General features: G+C 41.6%; 1 protein-coding gene across 11 annotated transcripts in view; it reads right to left on the bottom strand.

Annotated features, from left to right (window-relative positions):
• Window positions 1-18,403, bottom strand: part of PPFIA2 (PTPRF interacting protein alpha 2) — a 619,912-nt gene that overhangs the window by 373,242 nt on the left and 228,267 nt on the right. The window lies entirely within an intron of this gene.

The following is an 18,403-nucleotide window of genomic DNA, read 5'->3' as shown; positions in this document are numbered from 1 at the left end:
TATTCAGGCCTGTCTGCAAAGGCCTGTACTTTAAGAATTTAGGTGTATTCTTATCACTTGGCTAGTTCTAGAGGTATAAAAGAAAGAATCAAAATCACTGTCTGCTGGTGTAAGGGCCTTCTCTTACTGTCACAGTCCGAGGCCCTGTTCTTAGGCTAAGGCCTTTGGCTGAGCAGCAGAGGCAGCCATAAGCTAGGAAGCGACCAGTCACATCCTCACATTCCAAACTAGTCACATTGAAATACGATGCTATTGGGCTGTTAGGAATACAATCCTGTCCTGATAGTGCCTATCACCTCCAGAGAAAGGGAAGTGCCTAGAAAATGTAAAAGGAAACTTAGTTTGATAGCATCCTGTCTGGCAAGAACTCACTTATCAATACTGGGATGTGAAATCCTCACTTCTGTATTGTTTTGTCATTATAGTTCCCACTTTGCTATTGTTTGTCTGTATAATCTCTCTGGTTCTGTGATTGTTCCTATGTGCTGTATAATTAATTTTGCTGGGTGTAAACTAATTAAGCTGGTGGGATATAACTGGTTACATAATCATGTTACAATATGTTAGGATTGGTTAGTTAAATTTCAGGAAAATGATTGGTTAAGGTATAGCTAAGCAGAACTCAAGTTTTACTATATAATCTGTAGTCAATGAGGAAGTGAGTGGGTGTGTGGGTGGGTGGGCGAGTGGGGGAGATGGGAACAGGGAATGGGGGTGCGGAGATTGGAATCATGTTTTGCTAAAGAGGGGAAATGGGAACAGGGAATGGGAGTAAGGAAGTTGGAATCATGTTTGGCTAAGGGTAGGAATGGGAACAGGGACACAGGTGTAAGGCTCTGTGGTGTCAGAGCTGGGAAGGAGGATACTAAGGAAGGAAACTGGAATCATGCTTGCTGGAAGTTCACCCCAATAAACATTGAATTGTTTGCACCTTTGGACTTTGGGTATTGTTGCTCTCTGTTCATGCGAGAAGGACCAGGGAAGTAAGTGGGTGAAGGAATAAGCCCCCTAACAATTATCATCAAGGTTCAACACTGAACTGAGGTATTTAAATTGTGGCACAGACTTTAACTCTACATCATCAAGATTTACTGGCATCTTGTCCCTCTCAATGAAGCATCACATGTATTCCATCTTTTGTTAGCTAATTTTCATAGATTTTTCATAGATATTAAGGTCAGAAGGGACCATTATGATCATCTAGTCTGACCTCCTGCACAGTGCAGGCCACAGAATCTCACCCACCCACTCCTTCAATAAACCTCTCACCTATGTCTGAGCTATTGAAGTCCTCAAATCATGGTTTAAAGACTTCAAGGTGCAGAGAATCCTCCAGCAAGTGACCCGTGCCCCAGGCTGCAGAGGAAGGCAAAAAAACCCCAGGGCCTCTTCCAATCTACCCTGGAGGAAAATTCCTTCCTGACCCCAAATATGGTGATCAGCTGAACCCTGAGCATGTGGCAAGATTCACCAGCCAGATACCCAGGAAAGAATTCTCTGTAGTAACTCAGATCTCACTCCATGTAACATCCCATCACAGGCCATTGGGCCTATTTACCATGAATAGTTAAAGATCAATTAATTGCCAAAATCATGTTATCCCATCATACCATCTCCTCCAGAAAACTTATTGCGCTTAATCTTGAAGCTAGATAGGTCTTTTGCCCCCACTGCTTCCCTTTGAAGGCTGTTCCAGAACTTCACTCCTCTGATGGTTAGAAACCTTCGTCTAATTTCAAGTCTAAACTTCCTGATGGCCAGTTTATATCCATTTGTTCTTGTGTCCACATTGGTACTGAGCTTAAATAATTCCTCTCCCTCCCTGGTATTTATCCCTCTGATATATTTTGGGTATTCAAGGTAGAGAGGTGAGTGCTGAAGGATCCTAGAGTAGTGGGTGTACCTGGACAATGGGTGGGAGTGTCTGGGGAGAGGAGGATTGGTATCTGGGGACAAGGTACAATTGACTGGAACCAAGAGAAGCTGGGATTTAGCTGTGGGGGGGCCCAAGGACAGTGTTGGGTCCCTTACCTCTTTCCCCAGTGTCTCCACTTGCTCTTGCTGCTGCTCTTGCCACTACTGCTGTAAGTGGCAAGACTGGAGTTTCATGGTTGCTTCTCCTGCAGCTTGCAGTAGCAATTGTAGCCCATGACATCTCACTTGGGCTGCGAAAATCTGTAACAGAGCTGTCAAATGCATGACAAGTTGAAGATTTTTCTTGGTCAGACAGTATCTTCATCTGGACCACCACTCCCTGTTCTTCAGGTTTGCTGAAGTCCATGCCATAAGAGGGAGGACTCAGCCCCCACCCATAGGAACAGGGAAGCACCACAACAGAGCCATGATGTGTTGTTGACAATGAGGGCCTCCATCATAGAGCCCTGTGCAGGGAGAGTGTTGGTAGGAATCCTCCAGTGCATGGTTTTTAGAGTTAACATCTCATTCAGATGAATGGAACAATGCCTGCTTGACGTGTTGCTTTTGGCTCTGTTCAGACATTCCCTTCATCATAACACCCAGATTATGCTTTCAAACTTTTCTTTGAAGCAATAAGGGCTAGAAACACTTTTTCTGTACAGTGGAAAGCTTAGATTGGCATCATCATGTGACTGTAGGAGATGGATTCTACAGTGTTTATGCCTTAATCCAGCTCTGGTCCTGACCAGCTGTGGGAGAGGACTGCAGAGGGCTGCTCTGCTGTTGAACTAGAGTAACTTTTGCAGAGGAGCTCCTCAAGTGGGGGATGATTCCTTTTCTCATCCCCACATAAAGAGATACACAGCGCAATAAATGCTTGTTACTTGAAAGAGAATAAACCAATATTTATATAGAGTTGGAAGAATTAGATATATATTGATAAATGTCTATTTCACCATACAAAAACACATACAACAGATGAAAAAAAATATTTCCACCAATAATAACTAAAATTTACAAATAGGTAAAATGATAAAAATGCTGCTTGAGGACTTGGAGTTGGGTTTAAGGATATTTACTTTGTATATTTTGAGATGTAATGTTGACAATTTGTGCTTTAACGATTCTAAAGCTTTAGCTTTCTGAATCAATGTCTATTGTAATTAAATAATTATTGTCTCACGCTTCCCCATAATTTCCTACAACTGTTAAAATTTAAATCAATAAAAATAAAAAATGCTTAAAATAAACAATTATCTGCCAACGTTATAAAAAAAATAAAAATTGAATTCTGACAAGTCTATTTACATAGAAAGTTTGGCAATACTTAGTGTAAGAAATATGTCAAAGATGAAAGTCAGTCAATATTAAGTTTGGTTCAAGCTGTCTCCTCTTAAGACCAGAGCATCCCCTGTGGTACTGGTATATCGTTTGTGAAATTCACATGTCATAAACCTAATGAGACCATTGATGCTAATAATCCTTTACAGCAACATAATGTACTTGGATAAAAATGATCTGGCTATATATTTATTAAAAATCCTTCATTTGAACATAGAACCAGCATTTACAGAGGAAAAGCATAGAGCAGAAACAGCCAGACACTCAGAGTTTAGATTTATCCAATTCTGTCCAATGATAGATCCCAGGGAGAGGGGAAGTGCTGTGATGATTAGCTTTGAGCACCAGGGGATCAATTTTACTGTTAATTAACAGCTTACGAACATCTGCAATTTTGCTAGTGTTAAGCGTGCACACATCAGGTTCTAGGGAAAGATCTCTAGCAAGAGATCAGGCAAGCTGAGTCATATCATCCTACGCTATTCTGCATGTTAGTCTGTTGGGACTGAGGACATGTTGCAATAAATCCCACGCAGACTACACTACTGCAGGTGAAAACATCAGAAACACTATGGATCACAGGCTTAATGCATGCATTCTGAGTTTTGATACCGAATCATATCTCTGATCTTTCATTCCCTCTCAACACCAGCAGTACTGCTTGCTCGTTTGCTGTACCACAAAAGGAAGATGCATAACACACTAAAGCAGTGGGTTACATATGGATTTTGCAGACAGCATAGTCAAACAGATTGCTGTGCTGATTCCTTCTTAGTGGCAGTGTTGCTGAGTGGCTAAGAATTGGGCCTGCTATATCAGAAGTATGGCTTCTATTCTCAGTCACCATAACTCTCAGTGGGTGTGAGGCCTTACCCTGTAACAAGGGCTGTAAGGAACAGAGGAGAGAATTAACACCAGCCAGTAGAAGAAGTGAGATTTTACAGTTTCCTGGTTCACGGCCCACTGCACTTTTATCTTTGGCAAAGAGTATTTTGGTGGGGAAAAGCAGCAGCAGCTGTTGCCACCAAGAGAATCCTATTTGTCTGTGTCATGTCCAATTTTCAACTTTGTGTGGCATGCTTAGGTGAGATGCCAGGACAGCGGTGATTTATTGTTGAGGGATTTTAGCAACAAGCCTCTAAGAAGCTCTACTGAGCACTACACAGATGGGAAATGACAATATTTAGCTGTTTAGGACTCAGTCAAATCTAAAATTCCTGACATATGTCAAGTTTTATGCAAAACCTGGCAGAGTTCTTGAAAAAGAGAAATATTTAGAAAAAACCATATAATGGAAAATAGTTCAGCGAGTTTAATACAGAGGTCACTACTACTTCCCCCAACCCTAGTACAGGATGAAGTTTCTGTATAAGAATGATGCTTTACTGAATTGTTATTATGTGAACTCTTCTTGCCATGGCTCTAGGCTGTTTGAAGGAGCCTTCAAACCAAAACACACATCAAAAAGATCCTTGAAGACAGAGATGAATTTGTATATTACCATAGAATATCAGAGTTGGAAGGGACCTCAGGAGGTCATCTCGTGCAACCCACTGCCCAAAGCAAGACCAATCCCCAATTTCTGCCCCAGATACCTAAATGGCCCCCTCAAGGATTGAACTCACAACCTTGGGTTCAGCAGGCCAATGGTCAAACCACTGAGCTATCCCTCCCCCCCCCACATCTTGAACAGTGTGTGCGTGTGTGTGCTCTGAATAAGTATTAGTCAAGGGTTATATTGTGCATTAAAGACACACTGTAACATGTTGAAGACTCCAGCAAGGGTACCAAGAGCAATTCTGTACAATTCAGTCAGGCTCTTTGGGAGTACATTCTGCACTGGCAGCTCTACCACACTGGGAGAAATGCAGTATGAGCTCTCTTCTACAACCATCCAGCCCCCCCCTACTTGTCCCATCCTGCCTTTTTGCTACTCCCCCTGAAGAACCTATGCAAGGGATGGGAAGGCGTCAAAATCTGGCACCAAGTTTATTAAACATTGCAGACATTCTGGATTGTAAATTTAACCTTATTTTGTATATTATTTTTACTCATTTGTAGTGAGTACTGTGGATGGAGTTGAACAACAGAATAATGCACTTGTCTATTATGGATCTGTAGTGAGGCAGTGGGGCCTCCCCCTGTGGTCTGCCTCGCCCCTCCTGCCAGAAGTACATCACTGGGACAGGAAGCATAAAGGGCGGGGCCTCCTGCTCAATTGGGGCTGTGATACTGAGGGAGGCAAACAGATCCTGCTCGCTCCCGGCCACTGACCCTGCTGCTGAGCCCAGCAGCTCTCTGCCTGCCAGGGAACCGGCTTCTGCCATGAACCTGCCACTGGCTACCTAGCCAGAGGAGATGGAGAACTCCCCGCTGATCCAGGTACACCCTGAGGGCAGGGGAGGAAGTGGCCCAGGGACAGCTGGACTCAGTCTAGCTGTAGCTCTGCCTGAGCCACAGTCCATGTGTTGCAGTTGGGATCCCCGCTGACCCAGTGGCGGACCATTCCACCACAGTAAGGGCCCTGGGTTGGGGTAGTAGAGTGGGCCTGGGCCTCATCTGCCTCCCACACAACCTGGGTGGCAGCCTCCCCTCGCCAGGTTCAGTGGCCTGGGGTCATCAGTTGTCCACCGGAGCTGGGACGCCTGACCCCTGGGGTTTGCTCTGTCTCTGCAACAAGAGACCGAGCTCATTAACTACTGTAATTTGCTCAGTCTCTGCATCAAGAGATCAGGGCTAATTGACTCCTGGCTTTGCCCCGTCTCTGCACCCAGAGACCAGAGCAGATTGACTCCTGGGTGTGCTCTTGCCCTGCAACTAGAGCCCAGAGCTAATTGATTGTGGGTTTTGCTCTGCCTTTACCTCCAGAGGCCAGAGCTAATCAACTACTGTGTTTGCCCCCCCGCCCCCGCCCCCCAGCTGAAGGGCCTGGAGCTACTTGATGCCTGTGTTGCCTCTGCCCCTGCCACAAGAGCCCAGAGACCATAGACTAAGGTGCACGCAGCCTCGGCTTGAAGGGCCTGAGGGCTATAGACGGTTGACTGCTTAGCCTGTTAGACCGGTTGGGATGCTAATGCCTAATGCTAATTCCCCTCATACTAGGCAAAGACCACAATGGCTTAGTGAGGCAGTGTGGCCTCCCTCTGACCCAGAGAGGGAGGGACAACCACCATACCACTACAGGATCCATAACAATGAAAATGTAAAGAAAATCTTTGTGAAAAGTAGCTATTGGCCACAGATGGCAATTTACAAATACATGGATAAGAAAGGTAGCTTTTCCTTGGGGGAACAAGATGAACAAATAAAAGCTGAGCTACAAGCTGGCTGCATCATGCCTGCCTCCATACAGCTGGTACAGAGTGCCCACTCTCCCATCTGTTTCAACCCAGATATATCCATTTGGGAGATTTAATCTATATATACACACTCATACACCCCTGTCACAGGAAGAGAACTGCTATGATAATTCTATTATTACCCTCATGTGTACACAGTTCCAACCCTTTCTTTATTATCCTAGATTCCTATCCTTTTTTTTTTTTTTTACTTTCTTCATGGATGGAAGTAAATGATATCTCTGAACTAGCTAGTAAGCATCAACGAAAGAGTGCCACGACCAAACCAAGTTCTTTACAGGTTCATCATGACACCTGCATGTCACAACTCATAGTTGGCCTCTAATTGCATAATACCTACATTCATAATTAAAAGCTAGATTCTGAGTTGGACTGCACGTACATGCAAAGGTGTACAGGAAGTAAAAAGAAAACCTTCTTACATTGCTACACAGTCCAAATGGATCTTCAGTCCAGGCTGGGCTACTTAGAGCTCCACATCCACATTCTATCTTGAGCCTCTTAGGAAGCAGTACCAAATCTCTGGGACTTTTAAGCTTTAGTTTGGCCACATTGTGTGTGTAAATAAAGTGAAGAAAAACTGTTGGATACCTATTAATTTACATATACTTGTTTAAATATATTCTCCTCTTTTAAAAAATACTTTTGAAATCAGCTTGCCCATAACTGTTGCTTTCAGGCTAGATCATAACTAAACAGTAACTATTCCATTAGTACATTAGTAACACAGCAGTTGAAATAAGGGAGAAGTTAAAATCACTAGCCTAATATTTGGCTACAGTAGTAATAAGGTTATTAAGATGAAATAGTACAAACAAATAAGTGTCTTTCTTTAGTTTCCATAGCATGATCTTTCTAGCAATGAGTATTCTATACTAATTAAAGTGAGATACACATAATATAAATGATTACATACAACTTGTACCCGGGAGTGCAAAGGGAAGGGAGAGTATTTTCAGTTACCAAGTGCTGCAAAGGGAGGAAACATGCCAGTCTACACAACTCTTTACATTGGTTCAAATTTTGGAATATTTCCCCTACTGTAATTAAATCAAAGTGATTACCCCAATGCAAATAACTAATGAACTGGCATGTACATTGGTGCAAGTAGGCATTATACTGGTGTAACAATCTGGTAAGTCACACGGGTACAGTGAAGTATGTCTACATTAGAATTTGCACAGGAGCAACTACTTTGAGGTTAAGAGTCCTGTGGCACCTTATAGACTAACAGATGTATTGGAGCATATGCATTTTACTTTGAGGTTATTATACTGGTAGAAGTTCTCAAAGGTGGCAGGTCTGAAGATACAATGTCTCTTGAGTGCTAGGGAAGGCACTGGTCATCAGCTCTCACTGCAGCTGTATAACCCCACCAGAGGGAACCTATCTGGGTGGTGGCACAGCAGGACTGCATCTGTGTGTTATACAGGTATGCTGTGCACACACTAAGACAGCTTTGCCACCATATTCTGTGGCGTAATAAGACCTGGAGGCACTGGTAGCTGACCTTGCCTTGCACTCCCAAAGTACAAGCCTCCAAACTGTAGCTGCTTCATGTGTCACTGCACATAAGGGAGGAGCAAGAGTAGCACTTCATCTTCTCTCCTCAGTCATACTTGGAGCCATCATATAACTGAACAAATCTCCAACCACTGTGACCTTATCTTCCTCTATATCTCCAAAAAAGTTGACAAATATCAGACCGTTTAGATTGTTATGTAACTGGCACAAACATGGCACGTATTAATAGACTAAGAGAAGTATGTTTTTACAAGAGTAAATAAAATCTGACTTTGTGCTTACCAATTATAGCATCTTCCCACTAAGCCACTAGAATTACATTAGTGTCAGCAAATCAATTATTATGGTTTTCCATAAACCTATAGCTAGGACATAAAACCCAGTCAAAGAACTCAGCCTGTAGGACTTTGCACCATGGGCTTAGCAAACTGGTAAGATTCCAGTAGGTTTACAAAAATGGTTCAAGATTTGTTTAGGTTCCTAACTCATTAACTCAGAAAACTCTGCACAGACATACAAATAATGTACATGTAGCAAACAAAGGATTTTTTTGCTTACAATAAAATAACTCAAAAGAAAAAAACAGATGTACTATAGTGTGACATTATACTCCATATTCTTTATGAAAATATGCTTGTGGTAGGAATATGACATAACTAAGATATGCTTTATGCAAGATAACTCTTGTAAGGTATCATTGGAAAGGTTATAATTTACTGAATATGATTATCCTATTTGTATGCATGTATCATTTCTGTATCTGAAAATAGGAATATTGACTATGTATCTATATATCAACTATGTTACTTTGGATGACGCCCCCTGCTAACACTTGAGGTACAACTATGAAAAAGCCCAACAGTGCTGATGGCCCATCAGCAAGAGACAATGAACTGTAAAAGAGCTTAGTCTTCTTGTGAACCTGTGGGTCAGCCTGTGACGAATGGCTACAGGAGCCCTACAGAGGCATGTGACCATGTCACCTGATACTGGAACCCATCTTGAATTCTGTACTTTTCCACAAAAAGCTTTGGGGGCGGGGTCAAACTAGGAAACAAGACTCCCACCTTATGCAAATCCTATTTAAGGGTGGGGAGTGAGGTAATCCAGGTCATCAGTTCTCCCCTGCTACCCCACCCAAGATGACTGCTGGAAACAACTAACACTGAACTGGGGGAAAGAACTGGACCCAGGCTGAAAGGGCGTCTGGCCTGTGAAGAAGATTATTAGAACCACATTTAGGGTAAGACTTACATGTAACCAATTTCTTTAGTGTATTAAGCTTACTTTGCGTGCTCTGTTTTATTTTCTTAGCAATCTGCCTTGTTCTATCTGCTACCTCCTTAACTACTTAAAATGCACCTGTTATAGTTAATACATTTATTTCTGGCTTACAATCTAACCCAGTTTATGTGATTTCTAACCGGGTGGGTGGGGGAGAAATTGTGCATATCCTCAACCACATTGAGGGAAGAGGCGAATTTCATATAATTTTGAGTTTGTAATCCAAGGACAGGTGGACATCTGGGTGCTGTGGCAAACCCCTTAAGTTGAGCCTTCCCAGAGCGGATCTCTGTCTCTCTGTGCAGCTCGATGTAGCCCTGCCTGTGTGCTTGGCTGGAAAAGGCTGAGGAGCCGAGCCCAGTAAGACCAGGTAAAAGGGGGCCCAGGCTGGCAGAATAGTCTGACTCAGTGGCGTGCCAGCACACCAGGTGACATCCCAGGAGGTCCAACCCATCACACTATACAATACATTGCAAAGTAACCATTCAAGATCAGGAGCTCTAAAGTATGCAATAGCATGTGCCATTTATAAGAATACCACCAAAAGTTACATTCAAATAATGTAAAGTGTGTGTTCCAGACTAACAAAAGTATAGAAATTAAAAATCTGTGCCAACCAAGAGTTCCAAGCACATATATGTATGTACCTTTTGTGATATCAACACAAGCAAAATGGGATGAGTTCAGGATGGAGGTCATCTTCATTTTGAATTTTATGCCAATAACATTATTTATCTTTTGTTTGCTTGTTTCATATGAATAGATTTCTAACTGAATTTTACCTTTAACCAAAATTTTTCTTCTTTGGTTTAGCTAATACACCCTGTGTATTTCCAATGACAACATTTTTAGGTAATATTAATGTTTACTTTGATACTGGGGTATCTCCTTTAGCATGGTCATCTGTACCGGATGGATGATAGATGCGTTTCATAAGATCTCCTGTGTGCAGAACCTGCAAATGCTCCAAGCCCATATGGCAGATGTAGGCTCAAGTTTAAGGACATTTGCAAGAAGGATTTAAAAAGTTTCAACCGTGATACCACAAGTCTGGAAGATGCAGCTAACAACAGGCTACACTGGAGGGCTGTGTTGACCAGGATGCCAAAGACATGGTTAAGAGAGAAGTGATGAGAGTGACGAGGAAAGCGAACAAGGCCTCAAGTGCTAGTAGTATGCCAGCTTTATCTTCTGGCCTTGTGTTTTACACCTGTGTTATCTGTGGCAAGGATTGTGGCTCAAGAATTGGACTTTTTTTTTTAAGCCACTCGCGATGCTGTAGCACTATACACAGTAACTGAACTGATTTGGTGCTTACACCATCATCTTCCAGTCACCACTGATGAGTCTCTACCCAAAGCAAGCAGCAAACTACAGGAGTGCACGTAACTACCTCACCCTAGAAAAAACTGATACACTTAAATGGTGGCAAACAAAATATCTATTATATGTACATTTGATAAGATGAAGGTCAAAAGCATGATTATATTATCACATTAATCTTTAATAGCGATTTAAGCAGAAAGATTATTTCATTATATCATCAAGAGGTGCCTAAGAGGCTCTTATTAATCTCCAGCCTCAAAGGAGATTTACCATGGAAAAAAAAACTGTGGAACACAGTTGTAAGAATTAAAAGACTAACAGTATTAAACCTATTAGAAACTGTCTTTATGTCAGTGCACTGTAAGAAAGCTTCAGGACAAGTAAACATATTATTCATTTCACTATCAGAGGCTATGTGCTCTTTCTAAATGTAATTTATGTTCACAATTATCTTAAAGTTTTAAAGAGTATCATTCATAAAAGCTAATCATGATGCATTAACTTAATCAAAATTCCTGTTACAACTACCTTCTGGGATGTTGTTGGAATTAGATATGTTGCACAGTTCATAAAGTGTAGAAGTTCAAGAATCTATCTTGATTGGAAGTTATAAACTTCAGAGAGTAATAGGAATGTAAGAATACAAAAGATTAAATAAAAAATGCGTGTTAAATTGTCATATTATTTCATTAAAAATGCCAGTGACCAAATTTGTGCTATATGCAGGGATTCAGTTTTAAATATTGTAGGGATAAAATCCAAGCCATAATAAAGACAAAACTGGCAAAATGGCTAGAATACCTCAGTCTCTGGTGCCCACAGAACCCCTTTGTCATATGGCAATTTGAATTGAAGATTCCCATTGATATACTATTAATTCCAGGCAAAAATTACCCCCACTGAAGTCTGCAATCTTTCTTCTCGAGCTCTAACCATCACTGAGAGACAATTGGCCAAACCGTCCCTATTTGAATTTGATTGAAATAACCCTATTCCAGAATATTTTAGAAAAACAGCCTTACTTTCATGTGCTCTTGCAAGATGCTGAACACTATGGCCCTGGCCCAGCAAAACACTTGACTTCAATGGGACTATTCACATACGTAAAATTAAGCGTGTGTGAAAATGTTTTACTAAATTTGGGTCAGAGTTCTTGGCACTTTGCAGAACTGACCTCTAAAAGTGCACTTCTCATAGACTCCTAGACTTTAAGGCCAGAAGGGAGCATCATGCTCAACTAGTCTGCACCAGAACCTCCCCAACCCACTCCTGTAATAGGCCCCCCAATTGCTTGTATGCCATTGTATAGCTAAAGACCCTTCCTCTTAAAGCAAATGGATGCAGACGGTCTCCAAGAAAGACATTTTTTTCTTCTAGGGGCTTCTTTGAGTCATCATAACACAGTTCATAAATATCCGCTGCTAAGGTATAGCTATAGGGAAATAGTGGGGATCTCTCAGATACCATGTTGTGGGAACCATTTGTAACTATTGACTTTTTAATTTTAACTAGGTATGCATGTTCAACAGCCACACCTCCCTTCAGAAATTTACGTAATGTCTTCCATTTCATAATATCCACCACTTTGAAATAAAAAATCCCTATATTTAAGAAGGGGAATAACTCTGAAGTTGGTGATATCTTTCAAAATGGAATGGATAGGTAGGGTGCAGAGGAAAACAGAAAGATGCAAAGGGTAGCTGTAGAACCACATCTCTGTACTTATCCATTTTCCTTTTCTCTGCCTTTTTTATTTAGTTATTTATTTATTTTTAACCTGTCTTTTTGTTTGCACCATTTAGGCTCATTATCACAACGCAACGAAAAGTTAATAGGGGGAGAAGAGTACTGAAGAACTTCACAAGACTGAACGTGTGCAGTTAGCAATTCATTCTCCCCTTGTGGGGAGATGGTTTATGATCTCACAGAAGGTGCATGAAAACCCTGCAGAGCATAAATATCTACAGGAATACTCTTCTCAATCCTGTAGATTATGCATCATTAATGGGAAGGGCCTGCCTCTCTGAGCTACTCTTTACATCACCCTTCACTCTGGCAGTAGGAGCTGTGGTTGCCATTAACTCTATGAAGGGGGTAGGAACCAAATTAATTCTACTATGGTTTTCTGCTAGAAAGATTAACAATTCACATAGGAAGCCCATGACGTTGAGCAGCTGCTCCTGGGTTTCGGCTCTTGCCCAATCTGGCATGTCTCCTCGAGACCCGGGGGCCTTCTGTGACATTTAACAAACATTAGGTTTTCACTAGTCAATGCTAAAAGGGATACCAATTGAAAAACAGATGTTACTGGACAACTTTCTTTTGGATTTTACCAGCCATACCCATACTTGACCAAAGGAACTTACTTTACAAAGATACAATCACTTAAAATCACAGTAAACATGACGGTTTGCATTTGTCATATCCCAACATTGTGCATCATCTATCAGAGGCGACTTCTAAAGTACACACAGCAGTGCAAAGGCTTCTATGATCAGTTCAAAGTTTTTCTTTTGATATTAATAAAATATGATTATGAGAGGGTTTTGCATGAATAGCTCTGTATATTTAGGCTTCAGAGGCCGACAGATTGCTGAATAAAAAAATGAAGTGCTGGCTGCTGTGTGCTACCTTTTCATCATTCCTTCGCAAAAAGAGTTCACCCTGATGATTGAATTACCTAGTAGCATAAAGAAAAGGAGTACATGGTCGCTGTCCACTTTGCATGAACAAGTCTAGATATTACACAATGTATTTTTAAATTATTCCCAAAGCATCAGCAATGAATTGCTCTGCATATTAAGTATAAAAACATTTTTTTGCCTAACCAGGCAATCTATGATTATTTTACTCAATAGAAAATAGAAGTGAGTCCTCTTCATCCCCAGGAGTTTGCAAACCCATTCCCACCCAGAAAGAGGTGTTTTGTCACAGACAACAAAAGGCCAGCCAGGGAGAGACAGTGGGCCAGTTTCTTTTGCTTTCTGGCCCCTTTATAAAGCTCTGCCCTAATATAGGGGCATACCACCTGCAGGGAAGGCCATATGAGGAACATGACCGGACCATCCTGTGTCCTAATCCTGGGGACCATTGCCAGCTGATGTTGGCTAGAGTGGTGGCCTCCAGGCTTCTCTAGTCCACACCATGGCACAAATCAACCCAGAGAATCATGGAGTCACAATCAGCTCCTTGGCAGTCCCTTGCCACATTGCGCTGAGCAGAAACTCAGTGCAACAGAGAAGCGAGGCCACAGATTGCTCTGGCATGTTGCTTAGTAAATTGAACACCTGGCAGTAGGAAAGTATTTAAAGTGGATTTGGAGGTTAGCAACTGCAGCACTGATTTGTGGGTAGAAGGTACCCAGTTTTCCCCAGGTCATGTCCCCTGTATTGGCCCTGCAACACTAGATACTGACCACATGCAGATATGTTGTTCAGTTTCTCAGGCCTGGATTAACAAATGTGCACTTGGTGCACTTACACAGGGTACCCATCTCATGTGGGTCCCCCAACCACAGGGGTCAGAATAACCCCCACACAAAAACAACCCAGGGCCTGGATGGGGTTAGAGGGAGGGCCCCTCCTGCATGCTGTGGCAGGAGCCAGTGGGCTGGAGTGGGGAGCTGGGCCATCCCTGCAGGACAGGAGCCATTTCAGGGTGAGCATGGGACAGGGAAGGTAGGAAGCCCCCCATTTTCCATAGCACACATGGCCCCCAAAGTCATTAATCTGGCACTGTTTTTGCAGTCTACTGTAGATGAAGCTGAGTGCTTCTAATCAAGTGTGCTTTTTGGGAGAGGCATTCATTTGATAGCTATTTTCTGTGTAACCACTACACACACAAAAGAACCATATTAATTATAAATATAGCTTGGATAACATACCTTAATTGTTAGATATTCCCTACTGACTGACTGTGTACAGGTAGTGGCATGTTGAGAAGGCCTCATTGCGGGCAGCCTTATATTGTTCCCTATTTCTTGTTAGTTTGGCTGACTCTGTGTCCTGAAATGAAGTTCTGAGTATTCAAAAAAAAAAAAAAAGAAATAAAAAACTGATGATCTGCAGTGAAGCTGTCCAGGATAAACACAGTAGTGTTTATTTCAGCTCCTTTAAAAGCTCAGCAGGAAAAACAGATATATTTATTTTTCCACTGTGGCAGGAGGATTTTCTCTTGAATTGCGAAACAGATCTGTTCTTTTGGGTTTGTTTGAGAGAAGGCTTTACATCTGTGTAAGTACTGGTTTGCACTTCCATATCTTCCCCTGTTCTCCAGAAAATATAATCGCATTTTGGACAAGGGTCATCACTAAAGAACTGCTAATCTAAATCCAAACCCTACGAAAATTTAAGGGGGAAAAAAAAACCCCGGTAGAATACTACAAGGTCTGAACAAAGTACTATGGATGGTTATATTTATCTTGTAATGGTATCGACCAACAAATTTACAATAAAGCTCAATATTACATCTAATTTAAAATTAAATTAGGGTTTTACAATGTGATTCTATGACAATCTTCCTAATGTTCACAAAGACTATTTTTACAGTACAACAGTGTAATGTTGTCAGTACTTATTTTAAATTTGTAGATGATTTATTTCTATATTTGAGGGGAAATTTTCATTACAAAATAATCCCAATCATTTAGGAGTTACTAGATTAATATCACCCATCATTATAATAAAATATAGTCACAATTTTATTGCAATCAGTTGGGTGACTATGGAAAATCCATGGGTATTAAGTGAAAAGGGCTGTTTACAGTGGATAATTAGGTTAAATTTAATACCTTACATTTTAGTTAAACTCCTGGTTAAGCTATAAAGGAAGTTTTTTGTTATCACTTTCTTCATAGTTTTTCATAACCATTCTGCTCAGCGCAGCTTTCAAATCAAGATAACCTGAAGTGTATTTGTCTGAAGCACATATCTAACCTTTTCAATTGTTTGTGACTTGCTCACTGTGGTAATAATCAGTTTAGTCAACCTAAAAATCCCCACTGAATCTCATCACACAGTAGGTTTAAAGACTTGGGGCTTAGAAACCTCATCACAAGCAGCAAAAAGCTCATTCAAAGCACTATCCTACCATAGATAAAGATAATCTTACTGTCCAAAGGTAAACAAGAATTTTATTTATTTTACTCAAAATAATTATACTCTATTCTTCCAGTAAGAAAAGTAAAATGCTTATCAGACCACTGGGCTGTTTAACACATAGAGGCTTCAGAGACGTATTAAAAGCCTCTAAGGACTAGATTCTCAAAAGTATGTAGGTGCCTGAAGATGCAGATATGTGCCTGGTGGGATTTTCATCAGCATCAAGTGCTTAGCTCCCACTGATGTCAAAACCCACATTGCCTTGGCCAATGTGGCAGTGAGGGAAAATTTTCTTCCAGTTCCAAAAAGGTAACTAGCACAATGCCCTCAGCAAGACCCAAAAACCCAGATCTACTCTAATCCCAAGTAGAGGTGTGGTGGTTTTTCTCAGGGATCAGAATTGTGCCCCTGGGTAGAGGGAAGGGCTTATAAGATGTAGACTCTAAGATAGGGTGGCCAAACTTTTTGGCCCGAGGGTCACATCCGGGTTTTGAAACTGTATGGAGGGCTGGGTAGGGAAGGCTGTGCCTCCCCAAACAGCCTGGCCCCGGCTCCCTATCTGCCCCCTCCCACTTCCCGTTCCCTGACTGCCCCCCTCAGAACCGCTGACCCATCCAACCCCCCCCCCCCGCTCCCTGTCCCCTAACTGCCCCGCCCCCTATCCACACCCCTGCCCCCTGACAGGCCCCCCACGCCTATCCAACTGCCCCCTGTTCCCTATCCCTATGCTCCCCAGGACCCCCTGCCCCTTATCCAACCCCCCGCTCCCCACCCCCTTACCATGAAGTTCAGAGCAGCAGGAGCTCGCAGTCCCACTGCCTGGCCGGAGCCAGCCACGCTGCTGCACTACTCGGCAGGAGCAGTGGGGCAGAGCACCGGCGGCGCAGTGAGCTGAGGCTGTGTGGGGTGGGGGATGGGGACGAGTGGGGGACAGCAGAGGAGAGGTCGGGGGCTAGCTTCCTCAGCCAGGAGCTCTAGGGCCGGGCAGGACGGTCCTGTGGGCCGGATGTGGCCCGCGGGCTGTAGTTTGCCCACCTCTGCTCTAAGTGCTAAATATAGATTTGAAAGGCAAATGTAGACTCTAAGGGCTATGCAAAGCTGGACAACATGTGTGGAGTAACAGTCTTTGCTTCCTTTTAGCTATTTCATTAGAAATAAACAGTAAAGTACAACTTGTGAATTTTTAATCTTTCATTTATTTGATTTATTCTAATCTCTTATTTTATATGTGTTAATTTCATTTTCCTCTATATCAATCCTTATGTCTATCCAAAGTTTCTTGTGTTTATTTCTGTCTTTATTTCTCACAATCAGAATTTCCTTTCTTTTGTGTACTGAAGTGAATTTAACAGTTAAATAGTTCTAAATACCTCAGGCAAAACCTAAACAGAAAAAAAACTATTATGTCAATTACATACATGTCGAAACTTAGTTGAGGGTATTCTAAGCTATCAGAATATAAAAGGTATTATTTCTCAAGATAGAATGGTTCAGAATGTTTCCAATAATGTAGAACAAATTAGACTCATTCCTCTTCGGGCACTTTTTGTGGACTCAATCCTGCAAGGTGCTGAACCCCCTGTCCCTGATTCTGCAAATCACTAGAACACATGCTTAATTCAAGGATGAGGATAATCCCACTGACTTCCATGGGACTCCTCAGGTTCATAAAGACAAGCACGTGACTAAGTGCTTTGAAGAATTTATACCATGTATTCGCTGATTTAAAAACCCCCGATCCATTTCTAACAGCACAATGAGAAGTTTGAAGTGGGTCATACATAATAAATAGGGCTGTCAAGCGATTAAAAAAGTTAACCGCGATTAATCGCACTGTTAAACAATAATAGAATACCATTTATTTAAATATTTTTGGATGTTTTCTACATTTTCAAATATATTGATTTCAATTACAACACAGAATACAAAGTGTACAGTGCTCACTTTATATTTATTTTTGTTTACAAGTATTAGCACTATAAAAAAACAAAAGAAATAATATTTTTTCAATTCACCTAATACAGGTACTACAGTGCAATCTCTTTATCATGAAAGTTGAACTTACAAATGTAGAATTGTGTAAAAAACAAAGCAAAACCTGCATTCAAAAATAAAACAATGTAAAATTTTAGAGCCTGCAAGTCCACTCAGTCCTACTTCTTGTTCAGCCAATTGCTCAGACAAACAAGTTTGTTTACATTTCCAGGAGATAATACTGCCCGCTTCTTGTTTACAATGTTACCTGAAAGTGAGAACAGGCATTCTCATGGCACTGTTGTATCCAGCGTCGCAAGATATTTACGTGCCAGATGCACTAAAGATTCATATGTCTCTTCATGCTTCAACCACCATCCAGAGAACATGTGTCCATGCTAATGACTGGTTCTGCTCGATAACAATCCAAAAGAGTGCGGACCAACGCATGTTCATTTTCATTATCTGAGTCAGATGCCACAAGCAGAAGGTTGATTTTCTTTTTTTGGTGATTTGGGTTCTGTAGTTTCTGCACTGGAATGTTGCTCTTTTAAGACTTCTGAAAGCATGCTCCACACC

The sequence above is a fragment of the Lepidochelys kempii genome, chromosome 1 (genome assembly GCF_965140265.1).
Source record: "Lepidochelys kempii isolate rLepKem1 chromosome 1, rLepKem1.hap2, whole genome shotgun sequence".
NCBI classification, from domain to species: Eukaryota; Metazoa; Chordata; order Testudines; family Cheloniidae; genus Lepidochelys; species Lepidochelys kempii.
Note: the sequence above shows the minus strand (reverse complement) of the source record. Positions and strands in the feature narration are given on the sequence as shown.